Source organism: Neophocaena asiaeorientalis, unplaced genomic scaffold, assembly GCF_003031525.2.
Source record: "Neophocaena asiaeorientalis asiaeorientalis breed wild unplaced genomic scaffold, Neophocaena_asiaeorientalis_V1.1 scaffold226, whole genome shotgun sequence".
Taxonomy (NCBI): Eukaryota; Metazoa; Chordata; class Mammalia; order Artiodactyla; family Phocoenidae; genus Neophocaena; species Neophocaena asiaeorientalis.
This window is the reverse complement of record NW_020173037.1, coordinates 11,230,883-11,245,864: the sequence shown is the minus strand read 5'-3', so window position 1 is coordinate 11,245,864 and position 14,982 is coordinate 11,230,883. Positions and strand designations below refer to the sequence as shown.

At 38.4% G+C, this 14,982-nt stretch overlaps 1 protein-coding gene and 1 pseudogene across 2 annotated transcripts in view; one reads left to right on the top strand and one right to left on the bottom strand.

The window, feature by feature from the left end:
- PDE7A (phosphodiesterase 7A) overlaps positions 1 to 14,982 on the top strand; it is a 115,652-nt gene that overhangs the window by 46,921 nt on the left and 53,749 nt on the right. The gene's annotated exons all lie outside the window — the stretch shown is intronic.
- On the bottom strand, positions 8,090 to 8,245 carry LOC112398165 (60S ribosomal protein L39 pseudogene; annotated as a pseudogene).

Here is a 14,982-nt window from a genome sequence, read left to right as displayed (position 1 = left end):
ATTACGTGTGCAAAGTACAGAAGCCTTGGTGTTCTCATTTTATTAAATGTAAACCAATGGTGTTAATTTAAGAGAACATAGTTCTTTTTTCTGAACCTTTTACCAAGTTGCTTTTTATACATTGTTCCAGTTCCAGCTCCTTAAGGTAGTAGCATCAGTCTTAATTGCCTTTGCAATTAAGTTCATCGAAATGGTGGCAAATTCAAAAGAGGACAATCTTTTCGCTAGCCTGCGTAAATTTGTATCATGTTCTCCTAGCTGATGGATGTCAAATTGCACATGATTTGATTCAAGCTATTTTTTAAAATGAGCACAGAATGTTATTATTATTGCTCATTGTATCCCATTAGCAATAGTTACTGGGAGGTGCTCTGTACTTTGTCCAGACCCTGGGCTTTGGGCTTCTTTTGTTCGATATACTCAGGAGGTTGTGAAAAACGCAGAGTTCAGGTTCACCCACTTTACTTTGACCTTGCAGTGAGAGCCAGCTTCAGTACTCTGCCCGCCTTTATGCATACCTGCCTTTACTTAGTTTTTGCCCGAGTGTTCCCTTATTTTATTACCAGCTCATGGATTCATTTCAGTAGGTATTTTCTGTATTTTCCAGCATTTTCAGTTGTTTTCAGTGGCAGGGTCCATTCTCTAAACTAGTCTGCTGTTGGAAATGATCCTGTGATCAAATGACTCCTGTGATCTCAGAGACTTAAACCGAATCATTACAGCCACCCGGTAAATAACGATAGGAATAGGAACACAGGTTTTGTCTTGATGATTAGCTATAATTTATGCTTGGCTGCTTCTTCCAAATCAGTGTCTGTTACAGAACTGGATGGCAGAATTTTTAATATTATCTGCTGTATCTTGCTTTCATTTTGTAAAGGAACTAAGGGAGCCTAGATTGGAGGAAGGGGCTGAACCAAAAGTTCCTTCTCTGGCCTAGGTCTGGAAGAAACTATTAACAAGCCCTACAGGGGATGCAGTTTGAAATTTGTTGAGCGTTGGCCTTCTTGTCACTTGCTTTTTGTGTTACAGTTAAAGCTGTTTCTTATTGGCTTTAATGTTACAGAGGTGTAAGAGGGAATGTTATTTATATTTATGTGTGAGAGAAAATAAACGCGTGGGGATGTGCTGTTTAGTTTGAATAGTTACCATTGGCGAGTTTTGGTCTTTTGCCCTCCCAGTCCTTTCCTGTTTGTAAGCCTGAAGATTTTGGTTTTAACCGTCTTATCTTCTCTCCTTGAGTAATCTTACCACATGGTCTTGAGTGCTTGGGAGGGGATTAATCCCAAATCCCTTCCTCAGCTCACCACAAGCCAGACTCCTGGATGGACATTTCCACTTAGTTGTCCTTGGGGCACTGAGCCCTCTCCTGAAACAGAGCACATTAGTCTCCTGAATCCTGTCACCTTTCTCTGTTCCCGTGACCGCTCCCCTAACCTCAGCCATCGTCTTATTCTGGGTTAAGGCAGCAGCCTTCTTACAGAGCTCCTGAAGACGGAAGTCTTCTACTGTATTAATCCATTCCATCCACTGGCACCCAAAGTATTTTTTCCAAAATAGAATTTACGCATCACTCTCCTAAAGAAAACCTTTCAATGGGTTCCTTTTGTCCTTTGTACACAATTCAGACTGTCAGTATTGTTGACAGTCCTCATTCTCTAGTCTCAATCCCTTACCACTCCCACCTTCACTTTACACTGTAACCTGTACTAAACTTCCTTTGTGGGTGGGAGGGAATAGATTTTGCTCCTCTTTTTGAAATTAAACTTTATGGAGGTATAATTTATACAATGTGATGAGTTTTAACAAACATGTACACCTATGCAGCTACTATCCCAATCAAGATACTGTGCTCTTCCATCACCCCCAGACGCTCCCTTGGGCTCCTGCCCCAGACCACCGCTACTGATTCGTTTTGCTTGTTCTCAAACTTCATATAAATGGAATCATACAAAATGTAGTCTTTTTTTCCTGATTTTTTTTTTCACTTAGCACAGTGTTGTGTTTTTTTTGTTTGTTTGCTTTTTGCGGTACGCGGGCCTCTCACTGTTGTGGCCTCTCCCGTTGCGGAGCACAGGCTCCGGATGCGCAGACTCAGCGGCCATGGCTCACGGGTGGAGCCGCTCCGTGGCATGTGGGATCTTCCCGGACCGGGGCACAAACCCGTGTCCCCTGCATCGGCAGGCGGACTCTCAACCACTGCGCCACCAGGGAAGCCCTAGCACAGTGTTTTTTGAGGTTTATCCATGTCATTGCACATATCAGTAGTTTCATTTTATTGCTGAGCAGTATTCCATTGTATGGATATACCACAGTTTATTTATCCGTTAATTAGTTGTTGGATGCATGTGTTGTTACCAGCTTCGACTAGGGGCATACCTCATTTTATTGCACTTTGCAGGTATTGTATTTTTTACAAACTGAAGATTTGTGGCAACCCTGCATTGTCAAATGATGGTTATCATTTTTTTAGCAATAAAATATTTTTAAATTAAAGTATGTACATTGGTTTTTTGGACATAATGCTATTACACACTGAATAGACCACAGTATAGTGTAAACATAACTTTTATATGCACTGGGAAACCAAAAAATTCATGGGACTTGCTTTTTTGTGACATTTGCTTTATTGCAGTGGTCTGGAACTGAACATTTAATATCTCTGAGGGATGCCTGTATGAATGAAGCTATGAACATTCATGTTCAGGTCATTTTGGGGACATGTTTCATTTGCAGAGTTCTAATTGCTCCACAGCCCAGCACTAGATATTGCCAGTCTTTTTAATTTTAGCTGTTCTTGTTGGGTGTGTAGTGGTATCTTGTGGTTTTAATTTTCATTAAATTTAATCTTCATTTAATTTTCATTTCTCCAGTGATTAAACATGTTGAGCATCTTTTCGTGTGTGTATTAGCTATGCATATATCTTCGTATATCTTCTTTTGTGACTTGTCTGTTCAAGTTTTTAGCCTATATTTTAAATTGAATTAGTTGTGATTAAGATATGAGTTGTCATTAATATATGTATAATATATTCTGGATCAAATCCTTGGTCAGATATTTATATTGCAAATATCTGAGTCTGTGGTTTGCATTTTCATACCTTAACACTGTCTTTGAAGAGAAGTTTTTAATTATAATTAAGCATAATTAACATTTTTTATGACTAGTGTTTTTGTATCTAGAAATCTTTACTTAACCCCAAATCATGAATTTTTCTTAGAAATTTTGTTTTAGCCTTTATGTTTAGATATAATGATCTGTGTTAATTTTTTGTATAGCATGAGATTGCATGTTGAGATTTTTTTTTCATAAGTTTATATAGTTTTTCCAGTGCCATTTGTTGAAAAGATTACATTTTCCCTTGAATTACTTGGGCACCTTTGTCAAATATTGATTGACCACATAAGTGTGGGTCTGTTTTTGAACTCTCTGTTGAGCTCTGATGCTCTGCGTCTGCCTTTATGTAAAAACCACATTGTTTGTAGCTTTAAATTAAGTCTTGAAATCAGGTAGTACAAGTCCTCCTTGAAATCAGGTAGTACAAGTCTTCTCTTTTCTTTCCAAAACATTTTTGGCTATTCTAGATCTTTAGTGTTTCCATATAGATCTTAGAATTCGCTTGTCAGTTTCTTAAAAAAAAAAAAAATGCTGGAATTTTAATTGGGATTGTGTTGGATTTATAGATTAACTTGAGAAAAATTGGAAACAATATTGAGCCTTCCTATCTGTAAACATGTGTATTAGTTTCTTAGGGCTGCCAAAACAAAGTATTACAAACTGGATGGCTTATAGTACAGAAATTTATTTTCATGGTTCTAGAAGTTAGAAGTCAGAAGTTAAGGTGTCAGCAGGGCCATGTTCTCTCTGAAGGCTCTTGGGGAGGAATCCTTCCTTGTCTCTTCTAGCTTCTTGTGGTTGCCGGCCATCCTTGTTATTCCTTGGCTTGTAGATGCATTACTCCAGTCTCTGCCTTTGTGTGGTTGTGTGTCTGTGTCCAGATTTCTCTCTTTTTATAAGGACATGAGTTATACTGGATTTCAAGCCCACTCTAACCCAGTATACTGTTATCTTAAACTTGATTACATCTGCAAGGAACCAAGTAAAGTCACATTCATAGGTACTGGGCGTTATGACCTTGACAAATCTTTTGGGGAAAACACAATTCAGTCTTGTAACAACATGATATATTTCTCCATTTATTTAGGTCTTTAATTTCTCCTAAAAATGTTTTATAATTTTCATTGTACAGATCTTGCTCATATTCTATTAAATTTGTCTTTAAGTATTGATGTTTGTGGATGCTATTGGAAGTAGTATTTTTTTAATTTCATTTTTCAATCATTTTTTACGAGTATATAGAAATGCAGTTGATTTTTATATATCAAATTTGTGTCCTGTGACATTGCTAAATTTTTATTAGTTCCAGAAATTCTTTTGTAGGGTTTTTATGATTTTCTATATAGATGATAATATTGTCTGCAAATAAAAGTTTTTCTACTTTCTTTCCAATTTGTATGCTTCTTTTTCTTGACTTAATGCACTGGCTCTGACTTTAAATACCATATTAAAGATGTAAAGCAAACATCCTTGTTTTTTTTTGTGATCTTAGGGCAAAAGCATTTAATTTTTAAGTATGATGATGGCTGTAGGTTTTTTAATAGATGTCCTTTATCAGATGAGGGAGTTTCCTTTTATTCCTAGTTTAGTAAGAGTGTTTAGCATAAATGAGTTGAATTTTGTTCAGTGCCTTTTCTTTATCAGTTGAAATGATTATATGATTTTTTAAAAATTCTAATATGTTGAATTACATTTATTGCTGTTTTTGAACAGAAAACCAATTTTGGATTCTTGGGATAATCTCCACTTAGTCATAATGCATTTCCTTTTTATATATTGTTGGATTTGATTTATTAATATTTTCTTATACATCTTTGTGTCTGTGTTTATGAGTGATTGGGTTTATGATTCCCTTTTGTAATGTCTTTGGATTTGGTATCAGTTGCTTTTTTTAGTAATTTTATTGTGATGTATCTTGGTGTGGCTTTCTTTGTGTTTCTCCTATTTGGGGTTCATTGAGCTTCTTTGCTATCTGGATTAATAGTTGTCATCAAATTTGGAAAATGTTTAGGTAATTTCTGTTGATCTCTTCTATAGCATTTAGTCTGCCGTTAAGCCCAACTGCGAAATTTTAGTTTAGATGTTATGTTTTTTAGCTATAAGTGATCCTTTTTTTTTTAAGTTTCAGTTTCCTTTTTCAGTGTGCATGTTTTTTTTTTAAATCTTTGGATATATTTACAGTAGCATTGTAAAAGTCCTTAATTTACCAACTCCATCATCTTATTCATTTCTGGGTTTTTATTGACTCCCCACCATCACCCCGTTTGGGGTCACATTTTCTTGTTTATTCTCCCAATTCGTTATTTTTCACTTGTCATCTTTAAAAGAGTGTTGAGTTTTGATCTGATAAGCAATTTAGTTACTTGTGGATCAGCCTGATCCTTTTAGGCATATTTTAAGCATCATTAGTGGGGCTCCAGAACAATGCTGTCCAGTAGAACGTTCTGCATTGATGGGCTACATTTGCCCTTCTCCTGTGCTCTGGCATTTCTTGGGTCGCTATGGAATGTCCCAGGTATTGTGTGAGAGCTCTTCACTGTGGTTGGTGGGGACCAGATGTTTCCCAGCTCCCCTGTAGTTGTTCTTTTCCCAGCCTCATGGTATCTCATTCTACACATGGCTAGCTTAGTATTTAGCCAAAGGCTCAAGGAGACCCATTTTCAGGCTTCTGGAGCCCGTTATCTTCACGGCTCTTCCTGTCTGGTACTCAGCCCTACAAAATGCAAGTATTGTACCCTCCCTGAACTCCAGTCTCTGAGTCCTCAACTTTGTGAGACTTCTTGCTCTGCAGGGTTACTCTGCTCTGCCTTGGGGTTTGGTAACTGCTTTCAAGAAACCTAGGCAATTACAGGTCTCACCTTATTTGTTTTCTTCCCCCTTCTCTCAGGGATCAAAGTCCTATCCTACTTGTCTAACATCTGAAAGCAGTGTTTCTCATAGATAGCCTAGTTCTCTAGTTGTTCATGATGGGAGTTCTAGTCCACTACCAGTTGTCCTATCATTTATTGAACCTTGTTTATATTTTTATAAACAAGCCGTGGTTTTGCTTACCTCGGGTTTTTGCAAATACTGCTTTTTCTGTGCTTGGAACTCTTTCCCCCACCTCTTGTGTGACAAACTCTTATGAAATCATTTAAGAGTCAGATTATGTGTCACTTTTTCCCAGTGGTCTCCCCAGCTACGACTGAGTCCTGGGTTAAGTGTCATACTTGGCGCTCAGAGCATCTTACATCTGCTTGTGATCGTGGTTATTTGTTATGAGTGTTTGTAGTCCCCACAGAAATCTGAGCTGTGTGAAGGCAAGCACCGTGTCCATTTATGTCATATCCTTCATGCCCAACACAGTGGAGATCTCAGAATCTCTTTGTGCGTCTCCTCCTTTCCCTTGCAGTACTATATGTGGAGATGAAACGGTACTATTTGGTGTGCCTCAAGTATACTTCAGAAATTTTTTGGGCTTCTACTCTCATTGGTTTGGAGAGGGAAACAGTTGTTGACAGTTGGTGTTTCCTTTTTAAATTTGACCAATCTCTGAGAGATTAGTATTTTTCTTCTTTAGTATTTATGTTATAAATATTTTGATATATATTTACCCACAAGTAGTGGTCAGTTCGTAGTAGTATTTTTAGTGTGAAGTTTTTTTCCTTACCTACAAATAGTTCTCATTTAAAAATTATCTTTTGAGATAAATACCACTAACCACTTAGATGTTAGTAACTTTGAGGAAATCAGTATGGCTGGGTCTGTGGGGTGTGGTGGCAGCTTTCTTAGAAAGGCTTCTTTGATTATGAAATCGAGTCAGGTATAGTACTGTGGGATCTTAGAACTGGCAGAGACCTTGAAGGTCATTTTTTCTAGCCTGCTCCACAACCGCCTTGACAGAGGCTAGTTTGAGGCAGCTCCTTTCAATTTCCATGGTTCTAACTGTAGAAAGTTCGTAGAAAGTAATATTGAATCAAATTCTGTTTTCCACAAACTTGTGCCCATTGGTCTACTTCCACCTTTCCTAATTTCACAGAATACAGCTGAACTCCTTGGCTTATTTTATCTTACAGCAGTTTATATATCATCCTTATCTGCATTTAAAGATGTTACGTATGAATGCGTCTTCCAGGGTAATACTGAGAACTGAATTCAGTCTTATCCATGTGGCCTCTTTGAGAACAGTGGAGTAGCCTGGATTTGGATACTTATCTGACTCTCAGTGCTTCCCAAGATTGCCTTTACTTACTGTCTCTTATTAATTTAGAGTTTAAACATTCTGGCCTTTTTTTTTTTAAGGAAACTTGTAAACTCCATTTCCACTGTTCCATATGCATGCAGTTTATTTTATTTTAAAATTCATACTTCATTCTCTCTTTAAGTTATTTTGTAATTAAGCATGGTGGTTTATACTTTGTGTTTTATATGCAGATATGATATGCATTAGTCCGATCTGCATCCTGATAAATGTGGAACAAGACAAAGCCAAATGTAGAGTTCTGTCAGCGCCTCTAGAATACTTCCACCAGCTTGACATCCGGTACTTGAACTCTGGTTATGTTTGTTCAGTCAGCTAGGAGTCAGCCTAACATTGCTCTGCTTTGTTCTCAAGGATGCCTCCAGAGACTGTGTGTGCAGCCTTGCTGAAATTAAAGTGTCCGGGGTCTGTGACATTCTCCTGGTCTTATATACTAGCAGCCTAAGTCCAAACTCTACAGTTGTCAAATCTACACCACTGATTTTTTTTTTTTTCCCTTCTGGAAATTGTGACCATTTCTACTTTTCCATAATTTTTTTTTTCCGACAAAAGGTCTCACATATTTAGTACTGAGCCAAAGCACGAGTGCAGAAGCACAAAGAGAAAAATCATTTTCCCAATAAAACACGTCCAGCTGTTCAGATAGTAGTGATGTTCTCAGAGTGATATGGTAAGATGCAAGTGGCCTTGACACAGCATAAATATGTGTGCCACTTCACATGCGACGCTCCTTATAGACCCAGCTTGGTTCTTCTCCAAAGTCTTCTCTTGGAGTTGTACCTGATTTTATTACCAGTTTTCATTCGAATCCATTGGGGAATGGTACGATTCTGCTTTCGTTTCTTGGCTGGGAATCACTTGATCCTGAAAGTCTTGTGAGAAGACATGACGAGCAAATTCCCATAATTTTTTTTTTTTTTTACATCTTTATTGGAGTATAATTGCTTTACAATGGTGTGTTAGTTTCTGCTAACAAAGTGAATCAGCTACATACATATACATATGTTCCCATATCTCTTCCCTCTTGCGTCTCCCTCCCTCCCACCCTCCCTATCCCACCCCTCTAGGTGGTCACAAAGCACCGAGCTGATCTCCCTATGCTATGCGGGTGCTTCCCACTAGCTATCTATTTTATGTTTGGTAGTGTATATATGTCCATGCCACTGTCTCACTTCGTCCCAATTTACCCTTCCCCCTCCCCATGTCCTCAAGTCCATTCTCTAGTAGGTCTGTGTCTTTATTCCTGTCTCACCCCTAGGTTCTTCATGACATTTTCTTTTTCTTAAATTCTATATATATGTGTTAGCATACGGTATTTGTTTTTCTCCTTCTGACTGACTTCACTCTGTATGACAGACTCTAGGTCTATCCACCTCATTAAAAATAGCTCAATTTCATTTCTTTTTATGGCTGAGTAATATTCCATTGTATATATGTGCCACATCTTCTTTATCTATTCTTCCGATGATGGGCACTTAGGTTGTTTCCATCTCCAGGGTATTGTAAATAGAGCTGCAATGAACATTTTGGTACATGACTCTTTCTGAATTACGGTTTTCTCAGGGTATATGCCCAGTAGTGGGATTGCTGGGCCGTATGGTAGTTCTATTTGTAGTTTTTTAAGGAACCTCCGTACTATTCTCCATAGTGGCTGTACCAATTCACATTCCCACCAGCAGTGCCAGAGTGTTCCCTTTTCTCCACACCGTCTCCAGCATTTATTGTTTCTAGATTTTTTGATGATGGCCATTCTGACTGGTGTGAGATACTGTGAACAGTCATTCAATAAGCAAATCTCTGAGTTCTTTTAATATCATAAAATGTAGTTTTCTGGACCAGAAGACTTGAATGTTTGTAAAAGGTCAGGGTGTTTTTATTATTGAATACTTCATACCAAGACTAATCACATGTTCATTGCCGTTAATTACTATCCAACAGAAAACTTAATTCAGAACTCTAAATCAGTATGACACAAAGGTCTTAATTAAGTGGTAAAACTCCCATGTTACCATAGTTTTAAAATAATTTTTGTTACTTATCAAGGATTAATTTTTTTGGTCAGTTTCATATCTCTTGAAATTCATAACATTTGAAAAATAATAAGCTCCGATATGTGGTTTTTAGTAATAGAAATAAAAAACCCGCCCTGATTTACTATTTGGTATTAAAATTGGTTGGAATTCAAAATGATAAAAGCACAGTTGGAAGGTTTAGACTATAGTATTCACATTTTTCTATTATAAATTTGGTTATAATTTCCAACAGACATTAAATTTGTATAAAAAACTCTGGGATAGGCTCTTCTTGTCAACAGGATTCCAAAATTATAGACACTGATGTCAATGCAGTTGAGGTTAGCCTAATTTGGTCAAGAGAAGGACATGCTGAGTCTCTGTATGGATAGCTAAAGGCTATTGCCAAGATTGACAGGTGTCCTGTGAGTGGCAGAGAGCCCCAGGGATAAAATTTGCACTTGGATTACTTCTCTTAAGACACAGTGATCAAAGCTGTACCTTTTCCTTCTATTGATCATACTCCTAAAATAGTGAGATTTGCTTTTAATACCCAGACTGTTCAGATATTACTTTTATAAGCCCCAGCAAGGTAAAGAGTTTTATACCTTTTTCTTATAGTTTTAAATTCTGTTTTCATAAAGCTTAGCTGTCTCCTATGCATTCATTTTTCTAGTAGTCAAGTGATTTTTTTTGTTGCTCTGTCATGTTTCACTAAGGCTTTGAGACAGGTGAGAAAAGTTAATGTAAAAGAATACATTTGTTATTATTGTAAAAGAGGCAACTATTTCTTTATGGGATAATAAATTATTTTATATTTAGAAAGATTAATTTTAAGATAATTTTCTAAGAAATAGACATAATATTGTAAAGGAGTGTTAATACAATTTGATGACAGCTTTTGTTTCTGTTTCGTCTTATTGAAAGTTTTTGTTACGTTTTATACTTTATCAAGATGAATTAGTGATAAATATTTCATATCTTAGAATAGGAAAAAGTTTTAAAGCCATTAGGTCCGTGCCATTAAGAAAGGTGAGTGTACTGTTTCAAGAAAAACTTGTATTGCCTGAGTTCTTTGTGAGATTTGAATGATGTGAATGTGTCATCAGCAACGAAGGAGCTATGATCTTAGGCATAAACTTAGTAGCTATTTCTATTCAAATAGGAAATTTCTGATCTGGAAGGACTGTGTCTTGATTATCTCTGTATTTCAGTGTCAGACATACAGTAGATATTTAAGAAAGAGGATGCTGGGGAACCATTTTAGGGAGCCAGCCTATATTCACTGGTGTGAAAAATGACCTTAGCCCTACCAGGCCTCAGGAGAGGTTCCCAGGGCACTGGGCAAGCACAGCACACGTTGCCCTCATGAACCATGTGATTTCAGTTAAGCCCAGAGTTGGGGTGGAGCTGGAGTGGTTAGGTCATGATCATTGTTAGGTCTTAATTATTTAATTTGGACTTGGCTAAATGTTATTGAGAGCCTGCTATGAGTGAGGTATTCTTTTACAGATGTTATTTAACTCCTGTGAAGGGAGGAAAGCAAGGCCCTTACAGGTGGTGATTCACCCAGGTTCACTCAGCTCTTGGCAGTACAGCTGGGAAATAAACCCAGGCTCTTGACTCCCAGTGGAGTTTTGAGATGGTGGGATAATCTCGACAGAAGTTCATTTAAATGAGAGAATTTTTAGGACTGCCTTTCTTTTTTCCCTGTGAGTCTCAGTTCTGATTCTTTCCCTCTTCCCTTGTTCAATCCTTCACTTGTATTTATTTACTTCTTTTTGGCTCCGCCCTGCCGCATGTGGGATCTAGTTCCCCGACCAGGGGTCGAACCTGCGCCTCCTGCCATGGAAGCACGAAGTCTTAACCACTGGACCACCAGGGAAGTCCCAATCCTCCACTTTTAGGCGAAAAGCAAGTTGAGATTCTTGACCTCACCACCGTTAACCAAAAGGGCATTTATCAAAACGTACCAAAAATAATAGGATCGTGTTTGCTTCGTAGAACTCAACTTTTCGAGCAGCTGACTGGCTGGGAGCTGTGAGGATAGGAAGTATTTCTGGGCTGGGCATCGAGGTGGTAGGCTAATTTGGAGAGTGCAGCCCAGGCTAGTGCGGCAGATAACGAATGATGACCACCAGTGGTTCTCCTGAGGGTGGAGCTGATTACATTTGGCTGCTCTGACCTGTTCCTGGGCATCCTTTGAGTTTGCCGGCTGGAACCTTACTGCCCAGAGAGTAATCCAGGACCCTGACAATCTCATGCCACACCTAGTTTCATGACAGACTGAAAAAGTTATCTCCATTTGTGCAAGGATTAGCATTACAGCTTGTTAGTTCAGTAGAAAGAAGAGGTGTGTGTGTGTGTGTATAATGTATAAGGTGTAGTGGGAAATGTATGGCCATATGTTATGTATAGCTTCAATTTAGAAAAATTGTGATGTGCATCTGTAATTTGAGTTTATGCCTCATTTTGACGGGTGGAGAATTAACTTTTTAAAAAAAAATAAACTCTTCCTACTGAGGATTGGATAATGAAAACAGCGTTGGTATTTGAACTATTTGGGCTGTTTTCAAATATTTTAAAACTGTCATGTGGGTACCGCCACTAGGCAGATGCCTTTGTCTCACCATGAACTGCAGCCCATGACGTAGTCCTGTCGCATCCAGAGTGTTTCCCAGCCCGTCCACGTCTCCCCCCAGCACAGTCCGTGAGCGCCTCTCCTGGGCCTCTGCTGTGGCGTCCTGACCGCCCCCCAGCCCCTACCCCAATGAGCTGCCCTTGACCAAAACCTGCTGAAGTCTCCAGCAGGGTGGGATTGGCTTTTAGGATGCAGACGAAGCCCCTTCTCGGGGCCTCCACTGTGGGGTCCCACAGCCTGCACTGCAGCCTCCTCTGCTCTTCCCGAATCTTCTGCTTGTCTTTGTTGTGTGTTGTCATGTCTGTGAAGATCATTCTTCCCATCCTCTTCGTGTTCTTGCCCTTGCAGTTCAGCTCAGGGACATTTCAGGGCCTCTGGGAAGAAGCCCCTGACCTCCTAACCAGGTCAGACCCGGGGCTTTGTTGGCGGTTCCCGTCGCAGCTCTGTCGTACTTGTTTCCGTTGCAGTTTTGTATTTATTTGCAGACTTCGATTAACGTAGACTGACTCAACTGTAAGTTTCGGGAGGGCAGGAGCCCTTTCCGTTTTCCCTCAAAGATTATACCCCTGGCGTCCAGCAAAGGGCCTGATACCTAGTTGCAGCTTAATGAATACTCGCATGAAAGTTTCATGAAAGGCCTTTTCTCTGCTGGCTGCTGTGAGAGATCATGAAGATGAGTAGAGGCCCACTTTGCTTTCACCGAGCTCACTCACAGCTGAGAGAAGAATGAGACGTGTAACACAAATATTATCATGTAAGCTAGATTGCAAGTCGGGCTTAGAAATAGTGTACTTTTAATTGCTTGAAAAATGCAGATAGACTGGCCTTTGTCAATAAATCCATAATGAGTGAATTATAATGTTAAATAGCACATTATCTATGAAAGCCCCTAGCGTTCATAAAGTGATCCTAGCTCTTAAGGAAATAGAGTTGACCAATTCAGTATTTAAAGTTGAAAAAATAGAGTAAAATGCATTAATATTTTTAAATGCCAGGACATTATGCCTGTGACACTGGTCTACGTGGAGGAAATGAGGAAATTTTTAGTACTGCCAGACATTTTTTGGAAGTTATTTGAAAGCATTCCTGGTGTTAAGGTCGGGGATGTGCTTGGGGCCAGCTGGAGACCTCGTTTGCCTACATTTTGTGAGACTGTTAGGTTAGCGCTCACGAAGGTGTTTCCTCCCCTCTTCCAGCTTTACTGACTCTCCTTCCCCAGCCCTGGGCTGTGGCATTAACCACGCGCTGGTAGGAAGGCCGGCTGGCAGCATGTTCTCAGAGAGTCAGGTGACCCTTGTTTGAAGGCAGCTGCGTGAGGTTCAAGGCAGGCAGTGTCCCCTCTCTTCTGCCTCCGGACAGCTGGTTATTGTCAGATCCTAACAAATCTTCCTTGCTCATTGCTCTCTGGGAGAGGAGGGAGGCTATGCAGGGGGCTTTTCATTGATCCCAATGGGAATTACATTGATCTGGTGTCTGGCCTTGGTTCTTATCAAGTGGATCGCCTCTAAGGTAGGCCATCTTTATTTTTAGGATTGTGACATTAATCATTAGTTTATATATGGGTAGGAGTGAACTTGCTAGTCATATTTTTTCTCCTTTTGCTTCAGTGTTATTTCTCTGATTAAAAGAGCTACACGTTTTACCTGTCAGCTGAGAAGCTTGAGATTACTGCATGTGATTTTTATTCTTCTCCCACCTATTCCTCCTGAAGGGCTTTTTATGGTATCATTCCTTGGTATTGAGGTAGCTTTCCTCAGGATCATTCCTTTAAAGAAGTTTTTATACTTAAAGAAGTTCAACTTTTAAGATTATGGAATTAAACAGGTTAGACATTTGGTGTACGTACTTTAAACATTCTCTTCTGGAGATAGCAAATTTACTGTTGCTTATAAATTTAAAGTATAATGATTGAGGATTTCTAAACAATTAAACACTTTTTAAAAACTAAATACCACTGTCTCTCATGTTCTCACTTAAGGTCTTCCTGCTGCGGAAATATATGCCTTACTTTATTTAATATGTTGAAAAGAGTAAGATTATTATATATCTGTTGTTTTTAAATTTGGATTCCAAATATCGGGCTTAAGAAATGCTTGCTATAGTATTTCATCAACTGAATCTAGCATTCCGTATTAAGTTGTCTTCATTATTCCCTATTAAAATTATGCTATGATTTAAAAAAAAAGAAAGAAAGAAATGCTTGCTAGAATGCTAGCCATTTGCCATCCGAATGGGAGTCCAAAGTAGGAAATACTTAAGATTATACTATTTGAAATTATTTTTCTATACTTGTATAAAAATGATGGTCTTTCATCCACCAGGCAGCTTTTGTCTTCCTTTATTAAGAAATTGAAAAGTGTGAATAGTAACTTAAAATGTATAAGGCCATCACTGTTTGCTAATAAGCAGCACAAAAGCTTCTTTTATATTTCTTCTTCAAGCGAGGTTTGAATCCCTGATAATGTAATGTTTTTCACATTTAAGCATATTGTTTTAAGCATAATTGTCTTTTTCTTGAAGCAGTCCTGTTTTCTTAGTGAATACGATTGAAGAAATCTCTTCAAAACAGCGCACTCAGATTTTTTAAATCTTGTGTTTTGTAAGTTAAGAATGAATTTTGTTTCACTCACACCAATTTACTAATTGTTTTTAAAGGATTAGCTTGCCAAGTTACTGAATGAAGGTCAAGTTAATGTTAATAATGCGTTAGTTGAATTGTGGATGTTTTCAGAGATTTTTTTACTTTTGTTATAACCACCAAAAATTTTAAATTAAGTTTTTAAACAAAAAGAATGCTAGTATTTTAAGAGTGTGTGTTTTTTTTTTTAAATGTTTGCATAGGGAAGAGGACTGGGAAGGATAGTGTTCAATGGATGGATTCGTACTTGGATAGGCACTCAGGTGCGAACACTTTCCTAGCATATGTAAGATGAATACGGTCTGAAAAAGCTCACTTTACTGCATCAGAGAA